This window comes from Budorcas taxicolor, chromosome 11, assembly GCF_023091745.1.
Source record: "Budorcas taxicolor isolate Tak-1 chromosome 11, Takin1.1, whole genome shotgun sequence".
In the NCBI taxonomy this organism is placed as follows: Eukaryota; Metazoa; Chordata; class Mammalia; order Artiodactyla; family Bovidae; genus Budorcas; species Budorcas taxicolor.
The window spans coordinates 34,613,940-34,624,761 of NC_068920.1; positions in this window are offsets into that span (position 1 = coordinate 34,613,940).

The following is a 10,822-nucleotide window of genomic DNA, read 5'->3' on the forward strand; positions in this document are numbered from 1 at the left end:
AATTGTCAAGGAACAGCCCCTACCTGGGTGGGACTTTAGTTTCCGTTTGGCCCAAGGCTTTCTGGATATTTCAGATAGTTCACATGTGCCAAACTAGGCACACTGCCCACCCCCTGCCCCAAACCTTATCTCTGGAAAATGACAATCTTGATATTTAGCAAAACAAGAACAGAGCCTGAAACATCAGACGGGACCAAAAAACCTTTTACAAATCACGGCCATCCCTACCCACCCCAATCCCAAGTCCTTTTCCATGCTTCACTTTTTAGTGGTAGTAGTAGTTCAGTCGCTAAGTCGCGTCCGACTGTTGCGATCCCATGGACTGTAGCCTGTCAGGCTCCTCCGTCCATGGGATTCTCCAGGCAAGAATACTGGAGTGGGTTGCCATTTCCCTTCTCCAGGGGATCTTCCCCACCCAGGAATCGAACCTGGGTCTCCTGCATTGCAGGGAGATGGTTTACCAATTGAGCTATGAGGGAAGCCCCATAGCTTTTAGTTTTTTAGCTGATGGCATTTGGTTTAGGTATTGCCTGCTTCTAGGTGGCCTTGACTCCAGACAATGTTTTTATCAGCCATTGCTTTCTTTTGTCAACCAACCCTACCAGTAGAAGTCAAAGGTGAACTGGACCTGGACATCGGGGCTTGGTTGAAAGATGACTGTCTTGGTGGCCAGTTGGGTATCTCCAAGCTCACAGCATGAGTGAGATGCAGAGAATCTTCAGGAGTGGGTGAGGGGGACATAGAGATCAGACTTGTGGTTGCCAAAGAGGGATGGACTGGGTGTTTGGGGTTGGTAAATGCAAACTATTACATTTAGAATGGATAAACAGCAAGATCCTACTGTATAGCAATTTAATCTCCTGGAATGAAACATATTGGAAAAGAATATTTTTAAAAAAGAATATGTATGTGTGTGTGTGAGTCACTTTGCTGTACAATGGAGATTGGCACAACATTGTAAATCAACTGTGAACGTAAAAGTGTTAGTAGCTCAGTCACGTCTGACTCATTGGCAGCCCCTGGATTGTAGCCCACCAGGCTCCTCTGTCCACGGGTTTTCCCAGGCAAGAATACTGGAGTGGGTAGCCATTCCCTTCTCCAGGAAATCTTTCTAACCCAGGGATCAAACCCAGTTCTCCTGTGTTGGCAGGTGACTGAGCTACTGTAATTTCAATTAAAAGCGTGGTGATGGGGAGGGTTAGAGGAGATGGAATGGAGGATAAATAATTGCATGTGGGATTGAGGAACAGAGAAGGGAATGAATTTTAAAACCAGAACCAACTCTCAAATTTTCATTCTGTTGTTCAAATAGAGAGACTCATCGTCCGCAAGGATTTTGACCAGAATCCCTCCCTCAAATTGAGAGCATTGTCCGATGAGAAGAGGAGGCTACTGGCCTAGGGGATTTCAGTGGTTTATCCTCCCATCCCACAAATATCTGGACACTTTCTCCAGGGAAGTTTTCCCCTTGACCAGGAGAGAAGAATCATATCTGACCGGTCTCTTCTCCTAGCTTCCGTTGCCCTGCGAAGAAAAAATTCTTTTGGAAATCTGAGCATCATTTGCTCAGCTTCGGGGTTGTTTATCTAGCTGTCACAGGGAGCTTGTGCTCCTTCTGGCACAAAATAAAATACAAGAACTGGACAGTAACCGGGAGACACAGAGTCCTCCAGGCTGACGCAGGCTGAGATGCGTAGCCTGGCGTTCTCATTCCTTCATGTTCCTTTTGTGTGACCTCACGTCAGCATTTTCTTCTTGTGCACACAATGGAACAGAACCCTGTTCTCTTTTCCCCAAGAGAGTAAAGATCTTGTGTCTAGTTTGCTATCAGCTCAGGCTCCTCATATGCCCCCAGCAGACCTTCCATGGACCTGCTTTTCCCCACCTCTTAGGAACCATTTGGTTTTGCTCCGGTTATAAGGCAGATGGAAAACCGCTTTGAGACGAACTCAATTCTGAACTGTCCAGACTGCATCCGACTCCATCCTAAGATGCTGAAAGCTTTTCATGAAGGCTGGGAGAGAGGTTAAATACTTTGAGACTTTTAAACATAATTTTTATTTTTTTATACGATTTTAAAGGTTACATTCCATTTATAGTTACTGCAATATATTGGCTCTATTCCCCATGTTTTACAATATATCCTTGAAGCTACCTTACACCGGATAGCTTGTACCACCCAGGCTCATACCCCTATTGCCTGTCCCCCTCCACTGATAACCACTATTTTGTCATCTATTATCTGTGAGCCTGCTTCTTTTTTTTTTGTTATATTCACTGGTTTGCTGTATTTTTTAGATTCCTCATATAAATGATATCATATAGCATTTGTACTTTCCTTTCTGACTTACTTCACTTAGCACAATGCCTTCCAAGTCAGTCCATGTCGCTGCACATGGCAAGATTTCATTCTTTTTATGGCCACGTAGTATTTCATTGTGTGTGTTTGTATACACACCAGCGATGACTGAGTGACTGGAAAACAACATCTTCTTTATCCATTCATCTATTGATAGAAATACTCTGAGATTTTTTTTATTGAGAATGTAGAATGTGCCAGACATTGTTCCAAATGCTTTCTAGACATTATTTATTCCTTTAAACAACGATGCAGAAAGTGTGATTGTCTTCATTTCACAAACAAGAGAACTGAGCTCTGAGATGTTCTGTAACTTAGAAGGACACCCAGGAGACAGTGTTGAGTAAGCATTAGTCAGGAGAAGGAGCTTCCAAGGGGGGTGGGGGATCGGGAGATGCTGGTCATCGTTGCAGAGAAAGGATGGATACGTTCTGGGGAGGCGGTCCACAGCAGGCGAGGTAGACTTCAGGGCAAACTGCTAATGTGATCAGCATCCTTGATACCCAAGCCTGTGAGCTTAAGGCGCATCAGGGCTGCACCAGTCACTCAGTGCTGAGAGGACTCAGGGCTGCCGTTGAACACTCACAACATCCAGTGACGTTCATTAAGGGCCATGAGAACCTGGCAAAACCATCCCCCCCCACAGTACTCCTCAGTGTCGCCGAGGTTCCCACACAAACACACACACCTCTGCACATCAGCTGTCATGCTGGCTGCTGTTTCATCAGAATCTCTGTGGCTCCTCCAGCAGCATTTTATTGGTTCTGTGGTAGCGAAAGCCACCAGGGCTTAACCATGGGATAGAGACAAGGCACTCCGTGGGTCGAGGTGAAGAATTCTGGGCAGGGTGTGGAAACATGCTTCAGGTGAATAGCGACCAAAAGGATGACTCTTCATGATAGCTTTTTTTTTTTAGAAATGCTCGGCATTTCTCAGAAGCCATCAGAGGCTGGCATAGTTTGCATGGCTAAATGACGGTCTTATAAGCAAAATCTGAAGCTGTCTCCCTCTTCGGCTTCCAGTTTCTTTGGCCAAGTCACATCATCGTGGCATAGATGAGATATAGGCGGAGCAGCGTGCTTTGGGCTCTTAGTAGCCCTGAAAGATGCTGCTGGGAAACCCACGAAACACTGGCCATGGAGATCTAGGTCTTCATCTTCGCCTCACGAAACAAAGCACGCTTAGGGGAAGCATCTGGGGTGGTGACAAGGTCAGTTTTGGGGGAAAGAAGCAGATAAAGACTGAAGATTAAGTAACGGATCTGGGCACTCCCATTCTCCTGACTCAGGAGTATGGTGTCAGTGTATTGGAGAAGTAGAAAGAACACAGGAGTGGGTGTCAGAGATTCCATGGGGGAGGGGAACTTTTTCCTCTACCCTCTCAGATCTTTGAGCTTCCCTGGTGGCTCAGATGGTAAAGCGTCTGCCTACAGTGCGGGAGACCTGGGTTCAATCCCTGGGTTGCGAAGATCTCCTGGAGAAGGAAATGGCAACCCACTCCAGTACTCTTGCTGGGGACCTGGAGATAAAACTGCTGAAGCCAGTTGAACGGAATAAAGTGACTTATTTCAAGTGCATATTGACGGCCTCACAGAATGAAAGGAAAACCCCAAAAAGGTGGTCAGACCCAGAGGTTAATACAAAGAACAACACATCTGTGGAAAAGCGACGAGACAGAGAAGGGCTCTGAGCTTCCAGGTGCGGTGCTTTATGGGGTGGTAGACATACAGGAAAACTCATGGAAGATGAGGGTCATTTTAGGAAGGTTTGTGATGTGGATTCCTCTCCGTGACATCCCTGAACTAATGAGAGTCTAGAGTCCTCTCCAGTGATGAAAAGTCATTTGGCTCTTCCTGGTGCTGGAGGGGAGAGTGGCACCTTCACGTGGGAAATTTATGCCCAACTTTCAGGTAATCAGGGGGAAGGCAGAGAGCTTTTGCTGCAGTCCATTGTTTCTCAACTGCATTCAGCTCAAAGCAATCTTTATGTCAAAGTGGCATATTTGGGGAGGCACAGTCTGTGTTCCTTCAGCTTCTTGTAACTTACTGACAGTCTCTTCCCTGCTATGCTGGAAGCAATTTGAGGGTAGGACTGGGTCTGTTTGTTCTCCAGACCCCAGCACAGGGCCTGGCCCATTTGTTTGACCGCTAATTAATGGATGAATGGCTTTGAGCTGCTCTGAGCCTCCGTTTCCTTGTCTGTAAGGTGATGATAGAGCTGCCCAGGTGGCTCAGCAGTAAAGAATCCGCCTGCCAAAGCAGGAGATGTGAGTTTGATCCCTGGGTCAGGAAGATCTCCTGGAGAAGGAAATGGCAACCCACTCTAGTATTCTTGTCTGGGAAATCCCATGGACAGAGGAGTCTGGCAGGCTCTGGTCTTTGGGGTCTCAGAGAGCCAAATACAACTTAGCAACTAAAACAAGAAGACGAACATAAAGGTCTTGTCTTAGCATCCAAAGATCCCTTCCTGCATTGATATACTCTGCAGCAGATGTTCCCAGGTTGGTCACGAGAGGGAAACAATTTAATCTTTTTTCTTGATTTAAATGGAAGCTCGTCCTTAGATGGGGGCTTCCCTGGCGGCTCAGAGGGTGAAGAATCTGCCTGCAATGCAGGAGACCTGGGTTCGATCCCTGGGTCAGGAAGATCCCTTGGAGAAGGGAATGGCAACCCACTCCAGTATTCTTGCCTGGAGAATCCCTTGTGCAAGGGAGCCTAGCAGGCTACGTGGGGTTGCAAAGAGTCAGACACAACTCAGCAAATAAGACACTTCTTCCTTATCTGAGTGTTCCCAGGGAAACATGGCAAGATGTGATGGAGAGCAGAGCAAGACTCATCACAACAAAATACTTGGGAGCGTTTTCTCATTTTGTCCACTCTTGTGACCGAGGTTTGGCTCAGAGTTTGGACCGTGTGGATGCAGACAGGCCACACTCATATCCCTTCTGGTAAGGAGATGGCCCAAGGGTGGGGATGGCTGGGACGGCACACGATACTCTCCAGACGCTCCATTCACCAAGGCCAGAAAGCAAATCAGCGTCCCAGCTTTGCACAGCTGCAGAATGGACTTGTTGGAAAATGTGGCCTTAAAATATCTCACTTGTGTTTTTATCAGAACGTTTCAAACATTAGTGGCAAATCTCTGGCTTAGTGGAAAACGGTCCTCAAGTTTGGAGTTTGGCATCCTGGGTCCTATTGAAGACATTCTCTGCCTTGTCCTTCGTCAGGCAAGCCACACATCTCTGGGCCTCAGTTTCTTCCTTTGATCTTAATGTCTAGGGCCCTCTTGGGTCTAATTTTTTTCGGTTGCGCTGTATCTTTGTTGCTGCCCGTGGGCTCTCTGTAACTGCAGCGGGGGCTACTCTCCATTGCAGGGCAGAGACTTCTCACTGTGGTCGCTTCTCTTGTTGCAGAGAACAGGCTCTAGGCGCACAGGTTCAGTAGTTGTGGTGCGCGGGTTTAGTTGCTCCAGCGAATGTGGAATCTTCCCCCACCAGGGACTGAGCCCACGTTCCCTGTGTCGGCAGGCGGATTCTTATCCACAGTACCATGGAAGTCCAGGTGTAATGCTTTAAGGTGGTTGCATCAGTACTAATTTGAATGAACCGAATCTAGGATCTGCTCCCTCAGGCATCTCTTCCTGTTCCTGATGATGCTGGTGTCCCACCATCAGTTCAGCAGGACTGGCACCTGGATCTACTTCCTGGGGTGGGGGGTGGTGCTTTGTTCAGTCACCTTCCCTGGCCTGAGCCCCTGAGTGACCAAGGACACAGCTAAGAGATGCTGGCCATGCTGTGGGAGAGTGGAGCACTACGGAGGAATGGCAGAGAGGTGGGGTGGAGGGGTTGCCCAGTGAGGCGATCAGCCATGGTCTTCCAGGTTCAAGTTCAGCCTGGCTGGGATAAACTCAGTTTAGTCCCTCAAAGTCGAAGCTCTCAAGAAGCCTTGATGTTCATCTGGCACTCACATGGCAGATCCTGGGGTTTAATGGTGGTGGTGGTGGTTGGAGGGTGAGCTGGAGTAGGGAGCTCTGCCCATAAGTCGCTTATAATTATCAAACCTTTTCTCTGAAGCATTCTGATGGGTAGGCCATGCCTGGGTGATAGAAACTACAACAGAGATGAAATATTACCCTTTGAGAGCATCCAGCACAAGTAGATTGTGTGTAATTATTTAATCATTCATTGGCTGGAGGCAAATCAGAGAAGACTTCCAGGAAGAGGAATAGAACTTTCAAGGTGGAGCTGCAGGAGCTGGGAGAACAGACGTTCCAGAGCCAGCAGAGCAAAGATGCAGAGGAAGGGAGCTGCCTCGAGTGTCCTGGGAACCAGAGATACTCTTGGCTGGCTGAGGATGTAAGCAGGAAGGGCTCCTGGAAAGGCAGGTCACTGTGAAGTCATCTGAGCCTAGAGTGCAAAGCTCATGATTTTGGATTTAGCCCCAAAGGTCAAATACTGGTTGCTTCCATTCATCCTGCAGATGGTTTTTGTTTGGCTTATATGGCACTTGTGTGTCTTTTTGAAAGTGAAGTTGCTCAGTGGTGTCCGACTCTTTGCGACCCCACGGACTGTAGCCTATCAGGCTCCTCTGTCCATGGGATTTTCCAGGCAAGAGTGCTGGAGTGGATTGCCATTCCCTTCTTTTTAATTTGATCCAAATTTTTAAGGTATAAATATTTCACAAATAACCCAGCTTCTTTAGACATGGGAAGATCTGGCCTCTTGGAGACAGTCAGCAGGAGTCCAGTAGCTGATTCCTTTCAGACAAGCCACCCAGAGACCCACTAGCCACTATATGCCCACCTGGCCCACTGTGGCTCATTCATGCCCTCCTGGGGACCCTGCCAGAGAGAGGAGAGCCAAGCAAGTTTGCGTGATGCCGGCTGGGATAATCATGGGCGCTAAACTTGTTTTTGTTTTTGTTTTTTTAATTTAAAAATCTTTAATTCTTACATGCGTTCCCAAACATGAACCTCCCTCCCACCTCCCTCCCCATAACATCTCTCTGGGTCATCCCCATGCACCAGCCCCAAGCATGCTGTATCCTGCGTCAGACATAGACTGGCGATTCGATTCTTACATGATAGTATACATGTTAGAATGCCATTCTCCCAAATCATCCCACCCTCTCCCTCTCCCTCTGAGACCAAAAGTCCATTATACACATCTATGTCTTTTTTGCTGTCTTGCATACAGGGTCGTCATTGCCATCTTTCTAAATTCCATATATATGTGTTAGTATACTATATTGGTGTTTTTCTTTCTGGCTTACTTCACTCTGTATAATCGGCTCCAGTTTCATCCATCTCATCAGAACTGATTCAAATGAATTCTTTTTAACGGCTGAGTAATATAAACTTGTTTTTTCTTGTCTCTCCCAGGTGATTTCTCAGGCTCTTCTGCCTACTTCTGTTGGGCTGCTCGTGGATGGAATTAGGAAACCACTGAAAATTTGCCCAGCATACTGTCAAGGATTTCCTACGATCTTCATACCATTCCTTTTCTATCAGCCTCTGGAGCATCACTGCCTTCCATTTACTTCCCCTGAGCTGCCCAAAGCCTGAGTGCTCTAGATGTCCAGACTCTTGCCTGTGTTAAGAGCATTTTTATGCATCAGTCAGTAAGGAACCGGAGAAGGTAATGGCAACCCACTCCAGTACTCTTGCCTGGAAAATCCCATGGGCGGAGGAGCCTGGTGGGCTGAAGTCCATAGGGTCTCGAAGAGTCGGATACGACTGAACGACTTCACTTTCACTTCTCACTTTCATGCACTGGAGAAGGAAATGGCAACTCACTCCAGTGTTCTTGCCTGGAGAATCCCAGGGACGGGGGAGCCTGGTGGGCTGCCGTCCATGGGGTCGCACAGAGTCGGACACGACTGAAGCGATTTAGCAGCAGCAGCAGCAGCAGCAGCAGTGAGGAACAGGGGGTAACCACATGCCCCCCCAGTCCTGCACCCAGGCAGGTATCACTAATCAGTCAGTCACAGCATGCTTCCCTGAGTTGAGACTCAGCATCAAAATCTTTCTTGACCATGCTCCAGGCAACCCTACCAACTGATCAAGTCCAGTCATGGATTTGTCATAAGTTGACTTCCCCTAGGATAAGAGGATTTCTGATATAAACTGCCCAGTTGAGATTAGGTCACAAGTATAGTCTTTGGGCTTTGTTTGTTTCACGATTGATGGTTTCAGAATCTTTCTGGGGGTTCACAATTGCAGAGCTCTTTTCCCCACCTATGTGAGTGTTACTGTTCTTTTAGATAATCCTAGGTAATAATAGTTTCCACTTATAAAAGCCTATTTTGTGCCAAGGCTTAAGATGTGTAGTACTTCATTGTCATGGCAACCCTGCAGGTTAGTTACCATTATCCCTAGTTTACAAATAAGCTCTAGGTGTTAAGTGTTTTTGACTAAGATAGTAAGTGCTAGTAAGAGTGATGTTCAAACTCAGAGCTATCCAGCTCCAAAGTCCAGGGCATTTCTACTGTTTTACACTATTTCCTTACATCTTCCTTTAAGTTCTGAATTAGGGAGAAACGTTATGCCTTCTCATTTGATGGAATAAGATCCTTTCCCTCCTGTTGAGACCCCAGGGACCCAAAGCAATCGTTTAAGTCTGAAGGATACTTAACCAAAAGACCCTTAATCTAGAGAAGCCTGGGTGTTTGTAACTATCACTTGCTCTGAATGGTACAAGCATCTGTTCCTGGAGGCTTGACTTGGGGGCCCTGGGCAGGGAACTTGTCCTCTGACACGGTGCTGGTAGAGATGCCAGAGAGGCCGCCCCTCCCCTGCTCCCTGGTCCTGCAGTGACGAGGGTGGTCTGATGGGAGTTGGCTGTGGAGCACCTACTATGCCTCAGGCTCTGCGCCAGGTACTCTGAGCTCAAGCCCTCCATCCAGCCTGCGGTCTGTGCACCACACTATGTCACAGCGCTCCCAATAAGCCCACTCCTCCCGATGGTCATGCAGAGCAGGGGCACACAGACGGGAACAAAGGGAGAAGAAGGCAGGGACAAGGCAGGAAACCTGGCTTCTAGCCGGACACTTGGAGGGAGTTCGAGTCACAGGGCAAAAAGAAGACATCTTTTGGCAGCTGTTCACAGTAACCTGGGATTCCAAACAGAATCCTAGATGTGAGAAAAGTGGAAACGGACAAACAGACTCAGCACTTTTTCATGCGGTCAGTGATTCCTGGCCATCAATCAAATGCAGGCATTGGTGACATTCTGAGAGCAGTTATTAGAGCCCAAAGCAGTCACTTCACATACTAGGAAACCATTAGCATCTTTTCTGTCAAGAGGAAGAAAAAGAGATAAGGACAAATAAGCTCATTACAAGTGAAATCTGATGAAAAGCTGGTGGAAGAGCCTTGGCAATGCCTGGTATGTAGAATGACCATCCATCCCCACTTGCCCAGAACAGTCTCGAGTTAGCTGGTTGTCTCAGCGTAATTACAAAACACACTCTCCTTTCCCCTGAAAAGTGTCCTGATTTTGACGATAAAATGACTATATAGTTACCTTTGCTTCCATAGCAGGTTTCAACTTCCTGCCCCTTTGGCCTGTGCACAGTTAACTGGGTTGAATGTATTTCCAGCATTGCAATAAAAGTTAGTCTGCACAGAAATCCATTTCATTAGCAAGAAGCCTAGGGGACTTCTCTGATGATCCAGTGGTTACCATCGCAGGGGGCATGGGTTTGAGCCCTGGTCGGATAACTAAGACCCCACACACCGTGTGGTGCAACCAAAATAAATGTATATTAAAAAAAAAAAAACCATAAAAGAGAGTAACAAAGGTCTGAGCTAGGGGATTAACATCATTAATTAAACACTAAACACACACACACACACACACACACACACACACACACACACACGAAGAAGCCTATACTGTTGAGGAAATTTTCACACTCTCCCCCTCACTCTGCTGTGCCCACATACACGCCCACCCAGACTCTGGCATCAGTCAAACCTTAGATCTCTCTTGCAAACTTTTGTGAATCTCAATTCCACAATCACATGTCTATCAGAGTCAGAAGGTACAGCTATGGAAGCTTTAAGGGGATTTAGGGGTGATGCACTGGGCAGAAGACTTTGGGAAGTAGGGCTCAGGGCCTTCCAAGTACACAATAATTATCAATCAGGCCCTTTGTGTGTGAAATGGGGATAGGCTGGCCACTCTGTGCCCCTTCCCATCTTGCCTACCCCGTCTAACCTGACCCAAGATGACTTATCCCAGGATTCTTTTTGTATTCATTCCGAATAGAATATTCAGTTTCCTCCAACAGCCAAGACAAACTGCCAGATAAACACTGGCCAAGAAAACTGGGGGTTCTTGGCTGGTGATTGAGGAGTTACGCATAGCCGGAGTCAGGGCTCTGTCCTCAGGATGGAGTTTCATTCTGGACACACCCCTTGTCTTAGCTCCTATCATATGAAGCTTTGGAGGCCAATCAGAAGG